This window comes from Sabethes cyaneus, chromosome 3 (genome assembly GCF_943734655.1).
Source record: "Sabethes cyaneus chromosome 3, idSabCyanKW18_F2, whole genome shotgun sequence".
Taxonomy (NCBI): Eukaryota; Metazoa; Arthropoda; class Insecta; order Diptera; family Culicidae; genus Sabethes; species Sabethes cyaneus.
This window is the reverse complement of record NC_071355.1, coordinates 85632559-85649914: the sequence shown is the minus strand read 5'-3', so window position 1 is coordinate 85649914 and position 17356 is coordinate 85632559. Positions and strand designations below refer to the sequence as shown.

The 17356-nt window shown below is 41.9% G+C and overlaps 1 protein-coding gene across 3 annotated transcripts in view; it reads right to left on the bottom strand.

The window, feature by feature from the left end:
- Positions 1 to 7028, bottom strand: part of LOC128740067 (calcium/calmodulin-dependent protein kinase kinase 1) — a 190919-nt gene extending 183891 nt beyond the window's left edge. For all 3 annotated transcript variants that reach the window (XM_053835577.1, XM_053835576.1, XM_053835579.1), the window contains exon 1: positions 6167 to 7028. The gene's annotated coding sequence lies outside the window, so the exon portion shown is untranslated. The remainder of the gene's footprint in view (positions 1 to 6166) is intronic.
- Between the last annotated feature and the right edge of the window lie 10328 nt (positions 7029 to 17356).

Genomic DNA, 17356 nt, shown 5'->3' with positions numbered 1-17356 from the left:
GGATCATTCCAACATATTTCGTTGCAATTTCCTATCTCAATCCCGCAAGGCAGCCGCAATCCCTTATGATATCACGAGAAATATTTTTGTTTAAAAATAGCTTACACAACTAATGTATAGCTGTACCAATGGAACAAGTGCTTGATAAGCTACTATACAACAAAAATGTTTCTTGGGATATATTGTTCTTCTGTTCCCAAATATCTTGCCTGCCGCATGTGACCAGAGTGGGGTCAGTATTTTGCTTCAAAGGAAACCGCGGTCATTACAGTCTGTACATTAGACGCAACGCAGTGCCAATTCCAACATAAGACCATGTCGCGTGTCATCTAGAAGAGGCAAAGAAGTTCTTTGTATACTACTTGACGAGGACACGTTTTCAGACTATTTAGATTGGATCAATGCGAATTAGGTGAACGCTAGTGAGTTTCTGAGCATATACCAACATTTATTGACAACCTCTATGCTGAAATACGTTCTGTTCGTGAGGGGGCCGTTAAGGTATTTACAATAGATAATTGATATTATTTGTTTTTTTTTATGAATTTGTTTGAACTTTGGTTTTTATGAACTTGTTTGAACTTTGTTGACTGTTTCAATATTCTTTCAATGTCTATCTTTTTAAATAAAACTAGAATTTTGATGTTTCAAAAAATCTTACTAAGAATTTGTACGGGGGGGAGGGGGGATTGGCAAAAATCTTATATAAGGGGGAGGGGGGTTCAAAAATGAGGAAAAAGGCCTTACGTAATTATTGCACGGTCCCTAGAGACCATCGACGTAGAACTTATCGTCAGAAGAAGTTTGTCAAAAAGTTTGAAGTTTGTTTATTTTATAGCAAATTTCGGCAATATCACAATAATTATATGAAAACTGTGAACCTTGCTACAGAAAGTTAATTGTATTGCAATTGCATTGTATTATGATATTGTACGAACCCAATGTTCAAAAGGGGGCTAAAGCTGAACGGATATATGGACGGGCATACTGCTAGAATGCCGGAACAAGACCAGAGGCGCAGTGGGCAAGATGGTTAGACCAGGTGGAGCGATGTCTGACGGAGAGTTCACGGTATCCACGGAATTGGAGAGCGGTAGCCCACATCCGAGTAAATTTTTCATCAGGTCATGTCTTAGGACGACAATCCAACTAAGTAAGTAAGTAAGTATAATATCAACGAGAAATCAAAAGTTTGTTATACTGAAGTCATTATTTTGTTTAATAAGGTTTATACAAATTTGCAAACAAGTTTATGTCACCCCTCCTTCAAAAATTTTCGAAATGTGATGGGGCAAAAAAAAATAAAGTGTCATATTATTATGTTGCATTCTTTAGTGATAATCAGATTTTTTACAGTTCAACAAGTTTACATCTGGGGTCAATCCCGGCGTAGTGGTTAGCATTCACGCCTCTCACGCCGAGGACCCGGGTTCAAATCCCAACCCCGCAGATGTCAGAATGACCTACGCTGCTGTTAAAGTGACTATAATCAAACAAAGAAAAGTTTACATCTCTAAATACCTAATAAATGCATAAAATGCATTCCGTTAGTCTCGATCAACTTTCTTTCACCAACTGTGCTTTCTGATTGCTGCTGCTAGTCACAGACGACTATTTTGCTTAACCTTTAAGTTCCGGATGTCGAAAATTGTAATGGTTGCAATCAGGCTTTTGGATCCATTTGGTATAAATTTTGTTCCATTTTAATTCAACTTAAAAGAACCGAATTTGGTTGAGGCAACAATCTAAAACAATACACTAGTGAAATTTGGTATCGCTTTTGACAGAGATATTTCGAATTGCAGTGGGCTTACTTTTCCCCGTCTTAGGTACATGATAAGATAAAAGACAAATTAGACACTCCAGAATATCAGCTATCGGTGCTTTTGGGGCTCAAAATTGGTCGTTTTATACCGTAGTGTAGGTACTTGGCTACCCTAATTTTGGATGTTATGGACGTTAAACTTAAAATTTAAAGTACAATTTTTACCATGCATTGGATACATGCAGAAAGACGTCACTGAAGTGTTCGAGACTTAAAATTTTCTGACTGTTGGCATGTTATGACTATTATTGGGATCAATGGTCGCCGCGATCATAACATCATATCAAGTCATGTTAAGGCATGTTGCTTTTTTATTGAGCTAGATAAGGATTTTTTATGCGCAGTGAGCACTCTTCCAAACCTTTCTGTTACATTCATCGTTTAGTTATCAATCCTGCAGAATAATTTAAGAGTGGTACCATTTTAGCACTTATGTGTGTCTTACTTGCTCGAAAAGTATCTTGGGAGATGATGAGAAAAAGATAACGGGTGGCAAATAAAATTTTGGATTTTTTTCGGGGCCCTATAAACAACAACAAACAAGCTCAGAGAGAAATTAAAGTATTTATGTGTTAGCTCTCTCTCCTCTTTTTGTCAATATATTTTGTTTTGTTGACACTTGCCCAGTTTTGCTTAAAATGGCGTCGAAACAAAAAGTATTTCGGGAGCGCGTTGTACACTTCTACGAACTGTCGTCGGCATCTCGGCAAAAAGTATCCGATAAAACATTTAAAAAGCGATTATGTTGCGGCTTCGACTGTTTACCATATCCTAAGATGCCCAACAACTATTCGCAAGCAAGTTAGTGGAAGATTAGCATTATGGACGCAAAAGGACATCGTTCTCTTTCTCGTGCCTTCAACAACAATCAATTAAGATCTGCACCAGACGAATGTTTGAAGAAACTTTTGATCTCGTTTCTACAAAAACATCATGTAGATGGACTATACGCGTTTTGGCCGGATAGAGCATCATCGTATCACGCCAAAAAAACACAATCGTTCCTGAGTACCCATTCGATCCCATTTGTGCCCAAAAACCTCGACCCGACAAATCCGTCTCAGTGCGCCCAATCGAAGATTTCTTCGGGATTTTGAATTCCTTGATGTACAGATATAACTGGAGACCCACGAATAGCAAACAGCTGATTGGTAGAATCAAGAAATGCATTCGCAAAGTTGACATGACGACCGTACAACGCTCCTGTTCCGACATCAATTTTTTTCCAACAATGGACAATGTATCTTCAATTTCGGTGAATCAGATATTCTTCATGTATCTTTGTCTTTTTTTGGCAGCTAGAGAAAAAAATTCAAAAATTTTAGTCATCACCCGTTACGTAACTTTCCAAGCAAGATGCAGTGGAGAGGCGTGCAACAAAGTCATCCTGATACTGATTACCACAAGGCAGGGATGGTTCGACCATCCCGACTCAATTGTGACTCACCTGACAGCACCGCCTCACCGGCGCAAAACTCGAAAATGTTATATATGGAACACCTGCAGAACTAGTTACTACCTTTAATACTGCCGAACAAAGGCTTGCTGTATCCCTTGTACCTACGGTGCCCTAATCCGCTGGTGTATGAAAAGCCGTACAGTACCTACTATGAACACAAAAGATGCAGTCCGGCTCCATTCTGCACAACCGCATACAACAATTTGTTCTACACTAGCTCTACAAATGTCCCATACACAACTCCCCCAAATTCCATCTGGCTGAGACGGCACTAACAAACGAATCAAAAACGAGCCAAGGTGATCGAACCACCCTTGCCAGAAGGAATTAAAGATGTTTAAGAGCTGCGAGCTTTTTCGAGTGTTAGTGTCGTTATCGAAACGGTTTGCATTCTTAATATAATACACACTGTTGTTGAAGAACTAACATCAGCTGAGGAATGCCCTGATATTCATACTGTTTCGTGGTTACGGAGTTCTGAACTAGTAAGTGGCACGGATTTGGATTATTTTAAAATACAAGGACACTAACCGAATGACACGCATGTTTATGGCTCTCTACCAGGATCCAACATTATCTGCTTATGTCGATAAATTTTGATGGTTGGTTCGGTTTGAGCTACAATTTAAGTACTGTACAAAAGTTTTGTATTAGATTTTTAATATTGGAAATCTTCTCTTTTGTTTAATTATTGAAGGTTTGATGTTATTATTTTTTTCTTGCCCCCCTTCAACAAAATTTTGAGACCAAGACATAAACTTTTTTTCAGATTTGTATAAGCCTAAATAAAATTTCATAACTCTCAAGACTTAATTTTGTTATTTGCGAAAAAAATTTTTCGGGAATTTTGACCAGTTCTACTTTTAAATAAAATGATTGAATCTGTGGTTGAGTTACATGCTTTATTTGAATTTTGTGATGAATCTGAATACAAAAATAACTGTATGGAGTGTTGGATAAACGATAAAAAATGGTCCAGATAATGATTGTTTATGTAAATCAAACCTTTTGAGCTTCTTTTGAGTGTACTTTCATGCAAAAATAGTCATTAGCATGATCGCATCGATTTTAGATGTTGTCATCCAGGGTTGAGGGATGTACAGAGGTTTAACAAAATGATCAAAACAGGCAAAATTTAAATTGCCATAACTTCTACAATATATAACATTTTAGCGGAAGCCAAAAAATCGAATAGTAACTAAAATGTAGTAATTTCCGCGAAATCAGTTGTGGAAGCGCTGTCAGTAACGTCCTACCTTGATGGCCATGTTGACTTTATGAACTTTCTCCGATGTACCCATACCCAAGTAATAATGATGGTTTTATTACACACTTATGATGGTTCTGGTGACCAAAATTGGTCATAAATACCGCAATAAAAGTGCAATAAAATTCAAATTGTTGCTTGGGATAATCTGCTACCGGGCTTGCCATGGCAAGCTGCGGACCTGAAAAAGCTTCTAGTACCAGTGGCTCGTAAAACCTTAAAGTTTGATAGTCATATCCTAAAGTGGTCAGAGTGAGGAATGTTGCTATCACAGATTGCACGGAAATGGCCATAACTTGGTTGCTTCTCAACGGATTTCCGTTCTTTTGTCGCTAAACGACTGGAAATTAAGTCTAGTTTTGGGACAAATGTTATTAAATTTCCATGATAAAAAAGATACAAGCGATGAAAACGTCAGTTTTTGACATACTGCCGAATAACCTGGGATATCTCCGGTGTTTGATGGTAACTGTAAATTTCGAAATATTTCAGAATAACACAATTTTCACGTTGAATGCAATAGGTTTCATCTAATGCCCATTTAATTTTTTTCAAAATTTTGCCTGTCCCAAACGTTTTGTCAAACTGGGGTGTACAGGAGTTTAAAAATCATGGTTTTTCAGGAGCGGCGTTTTATTCCACCGAAGTTGTTCCACGCCGCACTGGAATGTTTATGTGTATGATCGTTTTTCGGCTACTTCCCGTGGTCGGATCATTACAAATTTAGTATCAAAATAAGCGGAAAAGACTGCAGAATCAAAATCTGAAATAAAAATATAATGATTTTTTCAAAATTTTTGGTCGTTCATGTCCCCTTAAACCGACAAACTTTTGATTTCACGTTGATATTATACACTAACGAAAATTATCGTATTTTTTAGCATGGACATAAAAAAGTTTTGTTAGATAAACTTTTTTCTCTTAAATTTGTGCATCTTGCCTATTTTGGCGCCTTTGAGATTGCCTATTTTGGCAAATCGATTTTCAGGTTTTAAAATGCTATTTTTAGTGTTGAAATTTAGATTTATTTTTTTCAGGTTATCAGAAAATATCTAAAAGTCGCCCATAGAATAGATCATGTAGGACCTATTTTTTGTAGATCCTATAATTTTCGAGATGTATTTTTTATTTAAAAAAAGAAAAAAATTGTGCTGTTTCCAAAAATTAGCCTGGACTAATTTAGGAACAACCAAGTGTGCAAAGCTGTTTATTTCCATGAACTCTTTGCACACACAAAATGTGACTGAATTTTGAAAGGTTCATGCCAACCTCTGGGCGAATTGGCGCGAAATCCGTCGTGTATCATATCAGTTAATTCAATAAAACTCAATATTACCCGTCAAATTTTCTCCACAATTTTTATCTGTTAACTATATCAACTGGCTACGAGGTACATCGATACAGAGGCATCATGCTCCAGGAAGGCATTCCCAAATCCTTGCTTTGCTGCATACCAAAAATGTCGATACCAGAGAGATCGATTATAATTAATTTAATAAAAAAGTACTCTAAACAATCTCTATATCCAACCAGTTACGATATCAAAACATATCTAATGTATAGCCCGATTGGTTCACCACGGTAGCATATCTCGATCAATTATACATTCTCTTACCATGCTCTTTCGGTGGTAGCAAATACACGAACTCTGCTCAGTGCCCGTCGGCTTCCGTACTGTCTGTGGTCAGGTTAGCATTAAAAATGACACTACACACTTGGCAAGCACCGCACTGTGTGTCGTCGTTGCCGCGTTGTTAGCAAACGGAGGCTGATGGTTGCCTATGCTGCCGTATGCTCAACTACTGCTTCTTGACATCCTACACCGCAACGTCGCTACCCTTTGCCCACCTACAACGCGCACTAATGTACAAGTTTGTTTACAGCCCTTTTCGTCAACGAAGGGAACGTACGAGGCTTTTACAGGAGTTGATGTAAGCTCCAGTACGGTAAGTACATGCTGCCGAGAGCTAGTTTGCTGCACACATTGGTCCCTCTAATGCACACCAAAGCCTTGCAACAAAGACCCATTCGTTTAGCGTTCACAATTTTGGGATGTTCCTCAAAGCTTCAATTTCTACATAGAATATAGGTCACTTGGAGCTATCAAACAAAAGTGAGATTTTCGCAACTTCGTTCAATATTCTTCAATATGGGTTTGCACTGATTCAACAAAAACTTTACAATCATTCACTACAAAGAACTTAAGAACCTCTTCTGATGCGTAAAGCAAAAGATGCTGTAGAGACCAAAAAACAGCAGTAATGAAAGAATACAATTTGCTGCTAGCGGCTCCCACACTCGAAACTTGCCGTATTTTTTTTCAAAGTTATACTTTTTTGTATTGTCGATGATTTTCTTGCTGCTAGTGGCTTCGTGTGTAGGTTCCTCATTCACTGTCTATGGATGAAATCAACTTCTTCGATAGTCCAAAGAACGCGCCCGCAAACTTACAGCCATTAACGACTGGCCTCGGCGATACTCGAAACTCAACTGATTCGAGTTCGGCAATTTCATCGCGTTTAATATAATATTATCGAACACGAACAGCTATTAAGCCATGTTGTGCTATGTCTGATTCTGTCGACAAACACACAATCACCCAACCGGGTCAGACCGGAACAGTCGCGATAGCAGATGCCTCTCGCAAGTCGCAACCCGACGAGCGAATTGCACGGAGAGAACGTTACGTGTTGGCACCGATTTCGTACTGTGGCAATGCTGGACATAACAACTTATGCTGCTAGAGTGTAAAATAAAGCTCTCTAATATAAAGCCTATTACTTATATCAAGAATACTAAAGTCATTTCAAAATAATCTTCCTATATTTTAACACATATTCAACAAGTCATGGGAATTCGGGATGTAAGTAAACCAAAAACACATAACATGAAACATGTGCCAATCTGTCAACACAATCGAGCGCTATTTCCCAAGAAAAATATGTGTTTGTGCGCTCTTCGGCGAGTGAGATCAAAACAGAAAAGTAAACCCTTGATAGATTCAATACACGTTTCTCGCTTGGATACATCGATCCAGGCATGACCCGCGCGCTTCATTCATGCGAGAGGTAACGTAAACATGTTTCACACCACCCTCTTATTCAACACCAACACCTGTGTGAGATATTACAAACAAAGCGCGTACTACTGAGAGCGCGAGAGCCAGAATACCCGACATCACAGATGATATCTTCTGCTGCAAAGCTTCCTGGTGTCGACAAACTCAATACCGGCAATATGTTATGGGAGTCAATTCAAAGCTTGGAAAGCTTACTTATTATCACTGCACTGTGCTTTCTCTCCGAACCGGCAACGGAGGGGAAACACCACGGAGCTAAATAACCAAGCGGCAGCACCGTAAAACAAAAGTGATTTTCATCCCTTTTTGTTTGTATACAGGTTTGGCGAAGCAACAAGTGACCAGGAAGGGATTAGCAAGTAAATATTTTTAAAGTTATGATGATTAATTCACCAATTCTAACGTGATGATTAATTGATTTTTGCTCATCATCATCATTTAGTTGGAAATTTTTGATATTACCCAAATTTTAAGTCAATGAGCATAAAAACTACAGCAGTCCCCCGAATAAGGGGGTGATGTACGCCCACGGCGATTCCTTAGTTGTTCATCTATACCTATATAAATGGATTTCTGTCTGTCTGTCTGCCCGTATGTTCCTTATAGAATCGAAAACTACTGAACGATCGGCGTGAAAATTTGCATGTAGGGGTTTTTGGGGCCAGGGAAGGTTCTTATGATGGCTAGAGACCCCTCTCCCCACTAAAAGGAGGGGGAGGGGTCTCATACAAATCTATACCTATAAAAAAGGATTTCTGTCTGTCTATCTGTCTGTCTGTCCCTATGTTCCTCTTAGAATCGAAAACTACTAAACCAATCGGCGTAAAAATTTGCAAGAGGGGTTTTTTGGGCTACGGAAGGTTCTTTCGATGGCAAAAGACCCCTCCCCCCACTAAGAGGGATTACAAATCTATGTCTATAAAAATGGATTTCTGTCTGTCTGCCCGAATGTTCCTTATTTGCATATAGGGGTTTTTGGGGCCAGGGAAGGTTCTTATGATAGTTAGAGACCCCTCCTCCCACTAAGAGGGGGGGGGGGCTCCCATACAAATGAAACACAAATTTCTGCATAACTCGAGTATTAATCAATCAAATGAAGCAAAATTTTACATGTGGGTGTTTTTAGAGACAAGAATTATTTCTATTGTGAATTAAGACCCCTCCTCACTTTAGGAGGGGGGCTCCTATACAAATGAAATACAAATTTCCTCATAACTCGAAAACTAATTAATCAAATGGAACCATATTTGGCATGTGGGTGTTTTTGGAGGCATGAATTTTTTTCTATAATTAATTGAGACCCCTTACCTTTTTAGGAGGGGGGCTCCCATACAAATGAAATACAATTTTCCTTATAACTCGAGAGCTAATCAAGCAAATGGAAGCAAATTTAGCATGTGGATGTTTTTGTATGCAATTTTTTTCTATGATGAATTGAGACCCCTCCACTCTTTAGGAGGGGAATAATGACCCCTCTCTCTTTTATGAGGGAGGGGGGCTACTATACACATGAAATACAAATTTCCTCATAACTCGAAAACAAATCAAGCAAATGGAACAAAATATGACATGTGGGTGTTTTTGGAGGCATGAATTTTTTCTATGATGAATTGAAACCCCTTACCTTTTTAGGAAGGGGGGGGGGGCTCCCATACAAATGAAATTCAAATTTCCTTATAACTCGAGAACTAATCAAGCAAATGGAACCAAATTCAGCGTGTGGATGTTTTTGTATGCAATTTTTTTCTATGGTGAATTGAGACCCCTCCACTCTTTAGGAGGGGAATAATGACCCCTCTCCCTTTTATGAGGGAGGGGGGCTACCATACACATGAAATACAAATTTCCTCATAACTCGAAAACAAATCAAGCAAATGGAACAAAATATGACATGTGGGTGTTTTTGGAGGCATGAATTTTTTCTATGATGAATTGAGACCCCTTACCTTTTTAGGAAGGGGGGGGGCTCCCATACAAATGAAATTCAAATTTCCTTATAACTCGAGAACTAATCAAGCAAATGGAACCAAATTCAGCGTGTGGATGTTTTTGTATGCAATTTTTTTCTATGGTGAATTGAGACCCCTCCCTTTTCAGGAGAAGAATTTTGATCCCTCTCCCCATTAAGAAGGGGGGCTTCCAGACAAATGAAATACAAATTTCTTCTTAACTCGAGAACTAATCAAACAAATGGAACCAAATTTGGCATGTGAAGGTTTTTGGAGAATTTTTTCTATGATGAATTAGGACCCCTCCCCACTTTAGGAGGGGGGGGGGCTCCTATACAAATGAAATACAAATTTCCTCATAATTCGAGAATTATTCAATCAATTGGAACCATATTTGGCATGTTGGTGTTTTTGGAGGCAAAAATTTTTTCTATGATGAATTAGGACCCCTCCCCACTTTGGGAGGGGGGGCTCCTTTACGAATAAAAAACAAATATTTTCATAACTCGAGAACTAATCAATCAATTGGAACCAAACTTAGCATGTGGCGGTTTTTATAGGCAATTATTTTTTACTATGGTGAATTGAGACCCCTCCTCTCTTTAGGAGGATTCCCCTCCTAAAGGAGGATGATCTCTTCCCCTTCAATAGTGTAAGAGGCTCCTATACAAATGAAACACAAATATCCTCATAACTAGAGAAGTAAATGGAACCAAATTTGGCATGTGGGGGGTTTTGGAGGCAGGATTTTTTTATGATGGTTTGAGACCCCTCACTCCTGTGGTAGGGGGATAAGGACTCTCATACAAATAAAACAGAAATTTTTGCGTAACTCATAAATTAATCGAACTAGAGAAATTTTAGACTCTTTCATAAAACATTAGTCAATAACAACACCACCAAAAAATATCAATAGTAACATTAGATGATTCAGCGCGAGAAGGCCACAGACCGCGAGTGTTGCCAGCGACCTGTCGGAAGCGCCGGCCACTGCGAGGGGGCAGCCCCCGTAGAGAGCACGTCTATCTAGGTTTATTTATTTTCCTAGATTTACTGACCTCTATTACTTTTCTTCAGTTGGGTCACCCCTGCAATCGTACTATCTACGAAAAGATTTTCCGTGAAATAGTACGTCCCACGTAAGGTTTTTCGCGAAATAGTATTCTGCGAAACTCTATATTCCGCGTTATGATCAACCGAGAATTGGTGTTCCGCAAAATGGTATTCGGCGAAATGGTTTGTTATGATAGCGAATATTTAAATGCTATCCACTTTATTTTATCATTTTATTTATGAGGAAAATGTATATATTAAAACATCCATGAACTCTCCAGAAACTTGCAAAACTTGAGATTGTGACAAAGGTCATCCGAGATTCACGATTTATGTACAACACAGTTTAATTTGTGGCAATACGAAGTTTGTCGAGTCAGCTAGTAATCAATAAAACTGATATTTGGTATATTGTTAGTGTCCGATATAATCTAGTTAACTACCAAAAATCAACTTTATTGGTTAATAAACAGCTGAGATATCGCAGTAGGCGTACAGTAGAGATGGTCGGGTAGCGGAAAATTTGCCCGAAACCCGCACCCGTACCCGTACCCGCCGGGTTCGGGTCGGGTTCGGGTATTGAAAAAAAATAATTTGCGGGTTCGGGTCGGGTACGGGTTCCTAATTTTTGTTTTTGAAACCGGGTACGAGTCGGGTCGGGTATCTCTATTGACCACATTTAACACTAAAGATGGTCGGGTACCCGGGCCCGTCCCATACCCGTCGGGTTGCGGTCGGGTTCGGGTATCAAAAATAATAAACTTGCGGGTTCGGGTCGGGTACGGGTTTTTAATTTTTTTCTTGATCGGGAACGGGTCGGGTTCAGGTGTTCAAATTTTCATACCCGACCATCTCTAACGTACAGCACCAACCATGCCTTACTCGGGGGATTTCAGTAGGATCATTGCACTAGCCCCGTAATTGTCCTGTACTCTAATAGCCGGTCGATAAGGAAGGGTCAAGTTCTCTACAGGATGGTTATACCCATGGCTTTGCTTTGCAGTAACTCCGATTTTAGAAGTGTTCAGAGGGCATCGATACGTACAATTTTATACTTTTGTTTTCTTAACGTGTACGCGGCTGTATGCCATGTTAGGAACGGAGTAAAATGAAACAACACCTGCGACTATCCTGGCAAGATAGTTGCAAAAGACGAAAGTCAATATTGCAGCCATTCAGGAAATGATGGCCAGAAGACGGAAGAACACGAATTGTGCGCAGTAGATCTGTGTTACTGTGGCTCTTGCAGTATCAAGAATTCCTCTCTATTGTGCTCAGTCCTGAGCTACTCGTCGCCAATTCGTTGCGCGTTTCGACACACGCAAATCGGCTTCAACCCGGTCGAGCCATCTAGCACGTTGAGCCTCTCTATTCCTGGTACCGGTGAAGTTCTTGAAGAGAATGGATTTCACTGCACAGTTGTCTGGTATCTTTGCTACATGGCCGGCCTACCGTAGTCCGCCTACTTTCGTCAGGTGTACGATGAGAATCTCTCCAAGTAGTGGCTGCACCTCGTGGTTCATACGCCTACGTCACTTAAGTTACAGTCTCAAGTCCGTAGAGGACTACCGGTCTGATTAGCGTTTTGTACATCGTCAACTTTGTGCAGCGGCGGAAGCTCCTAAATCGAAGCGTCTTGCGGAGGGATAAGTAGGCTCGATTTCCAGCTTGAATGTGTCGTTGGATCTCCTTACTCGCATTATTGTCGGCGGTGACCTCCCAAATATATCCCAAAATATACGAACTGGCATAGATTGCCTCCGCCTTGCCAAGGTTTCTAGTAATGATGTCGAAGTCGTCTGCGAAACCTAGGAGTTGGTTTCTCTTGCTATAGATTGTTCCTTTCGTTTCGATGCCCGCTCGCCGGATCACACCTTAAATAGCGGTAGTGAATAACATTCAGGACAGTCCATCCCCTTGCCACAACCCTATGCGCGATTCGATCACCTTGTAAGCGGCGTTGACGCGCGTAATGCCGCAATAACTACAGCAATCTAGCCAATCGCCCTTTTGGTAGATGGGACAGACTACATCTTTTAGCCACTCCTTCGGTAGTTTCCCCTTATCACAAATCATTGAAATTATCCCGTGAAGTACCGTTGCTAGGGGTTCTTGGCCATTTTTGTAGAGTTCTGCCAGGAAACGGTCCTTTCCAGCGGCTTTGTTATTCTTCAGCTGACCGATTTCTTGCCGGATCTGTTCAAGATCGGGAGCCGACACACTGTCGTCGTTAGTAGGTACTTCTAGGTTAACTTCCGTTGCGTCTCCTTCTGCTATATCGCCGTTGAGGTGCTCATCGAAGAACTGCTTGCCCCTGTCGACTACCTCGCTCTCGTTTGTGATTAGATCCCCTCCTCCCTCGTCCCTACACATGTCTGGTTTAGGTGTGTACCCTTACGAGTTTGTTTCACCTTCTCGTAAGTTTTACGAGAAGGTGAAACAAACTCGTAAGGGTACGCACAAGTTTTGTGCGTGTCATTAGTCCGGAATAGTTGTTCAAGCTCCTCACGATCTCTGTCCTCCTTCTGGCGCTTTTTTCTCCTCAGCATCGTGATTAACTCATCCCGCGCTCGTCGATACTTTGCCAAATTCTCTCTCGTGGATATGCTTAGCTAGTTTTCCAAGCTTTTTTTCTCTCTATCGCTTGCTGGTATTCTCCGTCAAACCAATCATTTCGTGCGCTCGAGGTTTCCACATCCTCGTTGACGGCCGAGCGTATCATTTAGTCTGTGGTATCCGTTTTCGAGGGTCGAAGCATCTAGCTCCACAGAGCAAGACAGAGCTTACTCCAGTACGCGTGTGTAGTTTTCGGCAACTGGCGGGATATCTAATTGCCAAATGTTTAACCGAGGATGACGGCTTTGTCACGAGGTGTAAACCGTTTAAGCGTAGTTTTAAGCACACATGTACTGCTACTAGGTAATGGTCCTAGTCGATATCCGCACCCCGCAGAGTGTGTACGTTGTGATGTTCGAGGAAAACCGGCCCTCGATGAGAATATGGTCGATTTGGTTCAGGGTTCGTTAGTCAGCTGATCTCCAGGTGACTTTGTGGACATCTTTGCGTAGAAAGACTCGGGAAGGTGCAAAGTTGATACATCGCTGGCCGTTATCGTTCGTGTCGGTGGCAGGCCGACCTGGACGTTCATATCCCTGATAATGAACTTGATGTCCCGTGGTGAGCACTTCAGAAAGAACTGATAGGCAAGATTATCTACTTTTGTTCTGATAGTCAAGCCGCTATAAAAGCACTTTGAGCGGCTAATTTCAAATCTAAAGCAGTCATCACCTGCCACACTCAATTAGAAGAACTAAGCATTCTGAGTGCCGTTCATCTGGTTTGGGTCCCTGGCCATTCTGGTATAACCAGAAATGAATGGGCTAATGAACTAGCAAGATCTGGAGCAGAAAAGTCGGTTTTCGGACCGGAACCTGCTTTACCAATTGCGGCATGTTGGATAAAACAAAAGATTCGATTTTGGTTTTCATCTGAACATGAACGTTATTGGAAAAATCTTGAAACTTGTCGTCAAACGAAAAGTTTCATTGTTAAGCCTTGTGAGAAGGTTGGGAAATTACTTTTGCAACACTCTAAGGTAAATTGCAGTATTCTTGTCAGATCACTGACTGGTCACTGCAGACTTAATTCTCATATGGCTACGATTCAGCGAGCTGAATCCCTTCCTATTCCTCCTGTTTTCCTTCCCGTCCTCATCAGGTAAATGATAACACGGGCGAGATGGGCAAGGCACAAATCTTCCACATGATTTTGAGGAACGTGCTGCTCGAGCCAAAGATGCTGATACCTGATACCTGAAACGTATATAACATTATTTTTTTGAATTCTTTGAAATTCCATTAGAATATACGTTTGCATAGTAAAGAACTGCTCTAACTTCCCAATCTCCTTTGTTAACCTAGCTACGGTTATTAAAGCTAAAATTATCACATAACGTGAAAACTAAGACATGTAGCTTCAAAATAAATAATTTTTAATAGAGTTTAAAACCCCGGATGACCGGGTAATCGAGTCCAACCTAAATTTAAATTACGAGCATAATCTCGACATAGTATGATTACAGACTAACAGACGTGACACTTCGAACAAAATTTCTAACAAAACATCGTTTCAATGACACTTGGAAAAAATACTAGCATAACCTGGTGAAGCGTTATGCAGAGTTACGTATGCATCAAAAAATGGGCTTTTTTCGGATGGTGAAAAAAACTAAGACAGCTAACTGAGTTTGATAAAATTCCCATGGAAGGTAATTCTATTAGCTTACTTGCAAAAAAATTCTACGGCCTTGCGAGGGGCTTTCCTACAGTTAACCGGAACATTTCCCTTCCTTGCCGATTGTCAGCCACAGCAGCACCCTCTTGGGGAACTTGGTGTGCGAAATGAGCTTCACCTCGGAGCTCACTTTCTTCGTGAGAAAAGTAAAATACGAAGTGCCCTGCCAGTCGTTGCCATTCAGTGTGAGACATTTGGGCGAAGGCAGGGCAATGTCGAGTAGCACTAGTTGCTGCACGCGCAGCGCTTAAGAGTGGGATAAAAGCTAGTAAACGAGTCTGCTTTGATAGGTTATGTGCTAGTGCTAATACGAACCCGTGGGGTGATGCCTACAGGGTCGTAATGGCAAAGACCAAGGGCATGATGGCGCCCGCAGAGCGATCACCAGAGATACTGGAGCGAATCATCGAGGGCCTCTTTTCTCGCCACGAGCCAAGACCCTGGCCGCCGAGTCGTCCCACGGTCGACGTTCCAGTATCTCAGACCATAGCGTAAGATGTTTGGCCGAACATCCAAAGTAACGTGGGCGACGGCGGTTTAGAGGTTGGGGAGGAAGCGACGGTTACGAACGAGGAACTCATTGAGATCGCTAAATCCCTAAAGCTAAGCAAGGCACCGACCCCAGACGGAATCCCGAATTTGGCCATTAAAGCGGCTATTTTGGAGGCTCCCGAATTATTCGGGGCAGTAATGAGTAGATGCCTGGAAGATGGCCACTTCCCGGACAGATGGAAGCGATAGAACCTAGTCCTATTGCCGAAGCTGGGAAAACCTCCGGGTGTCCACACGTCATATAGGCCGATCTGTCTACTCGTTACTGCCGGCAAGGTGCTGAAGAGGGCTATCCTTAACAGACTCGTACGGTACACGGAGGATACAAACGGTCTGTCAAGGAACTAATTCGGCTTCCGTAAAGGCAAATCTACGGTGGATGCCATCTTGTCTGTCACTAAGACAGCCGAGATGGCAATCCAGCGCAAGAGGATGGGTATCCGCTATTGCGCAGTTGCGCAGTTGTCACACTCGACGGGAGAAATGCTTTTAAAAACGCTAGTTAGGACTCCATAGCCAACTCGCTTCGGAACGTCCAAGTGCCGGTGCCGGTGTCGCTGTACAGGATTCTGTAAAATTATTTCCAGAATCGTGTGCTATGCTATAACACGGAGGACAGGGGTTCCGCAAGGTTCCATACTGGGTCCGGTGTTGTGGAACGTCATGTATGACGAGGTGTTGAAGCTAAAGTTCCCGGTAGGGATGGTGATTGTCGGCTTTGCGACGTTATCACCTTAGAAGTCTACGGTGAATCTACCAAAGAGGTTGACGGCTGCCCACTCTATAAGCATTGTTGAAGATTGGTGCGCTCCAGGGAACTGGAGCTAGCACATCAAAAAACCGAGGTTATCGTGGTGAACAGCCGTAAGTTGGTACAGCAAGCAAAGATCAGCGTCGGGGACTGCACTATTTCGTCAATGCGGTCCTTAAAACTTCTGGGAGTCATAATCGACGATAAGCGACGATAAGTTCGGGAGCCACGTCGACTATGCCTGCAAGAGGGCTTTCACAGCTATTTCGGCGTTGTCTCGTATGATGTCAAATAGCTCTGTGGTATATGGCAGCAAGCGAAGGCTATTAGCCAATGTGGTCCAGTCCATACTTAGATATGGTGGGTTGGTGTGGTCATCGGCGTTAGGAACCAAAGGTACCTAGGTAAGCTGGAAAGTACCTATCGTCTCATGTACTTGAGAGTGGCGAGGGCGTATCGCACAGTTTCACATGACGCAATCTGCGTCTTAGCGGGTATGATGCCTATTGGCATCATCAGCGAGGGCGTAGAGTGCTTCAACCAACGTGGAACTAGAGGCATACGGAGTACCACAAGATCGGCCTCGATGACCACAAGGCAGCGGGCATGGTCTGATTCCACAAAGGGCCGGTGGACACATCGACTTATTCCGGAACTATCCGGGTGGGCCAACAGGCGCCACGGCGAAGTCAACTTGCACCTGACACAGATTCTGTCAGGGCATTGATGCTTTAAACAATATCTGCACAAGTCTGGGCATGCGGAGTCCCCCGCGTGTCCCGAATGCGTGGATGTTGAGGAAATTGCACAACATGCTTTCTTCATATGCCCTCGTTTCGCGGGCGCTAGAAGCAACATGATGGCAGTGAGCGAACAGGACACTGCTCAGGGTAACTTAGTCCAAAGGATGTGTTACAGCTCTGGCGTCTGAGTAGCGGTCAATGTGACTGCTGCCCAGATTGTACTTGAGCTACAAAACCGCTGGAGAGCCGATCAACGGAGAATAAACAGCCAAACTACCATAATCCAGTAGTTATCTAAGAAAGTGCCTTAAGCACAATAGCCCCTCCCTGAAGTAATACCGATAAGGCGGAACCAGGGGGGATTGAGGCTGGAGACTTGAATAGG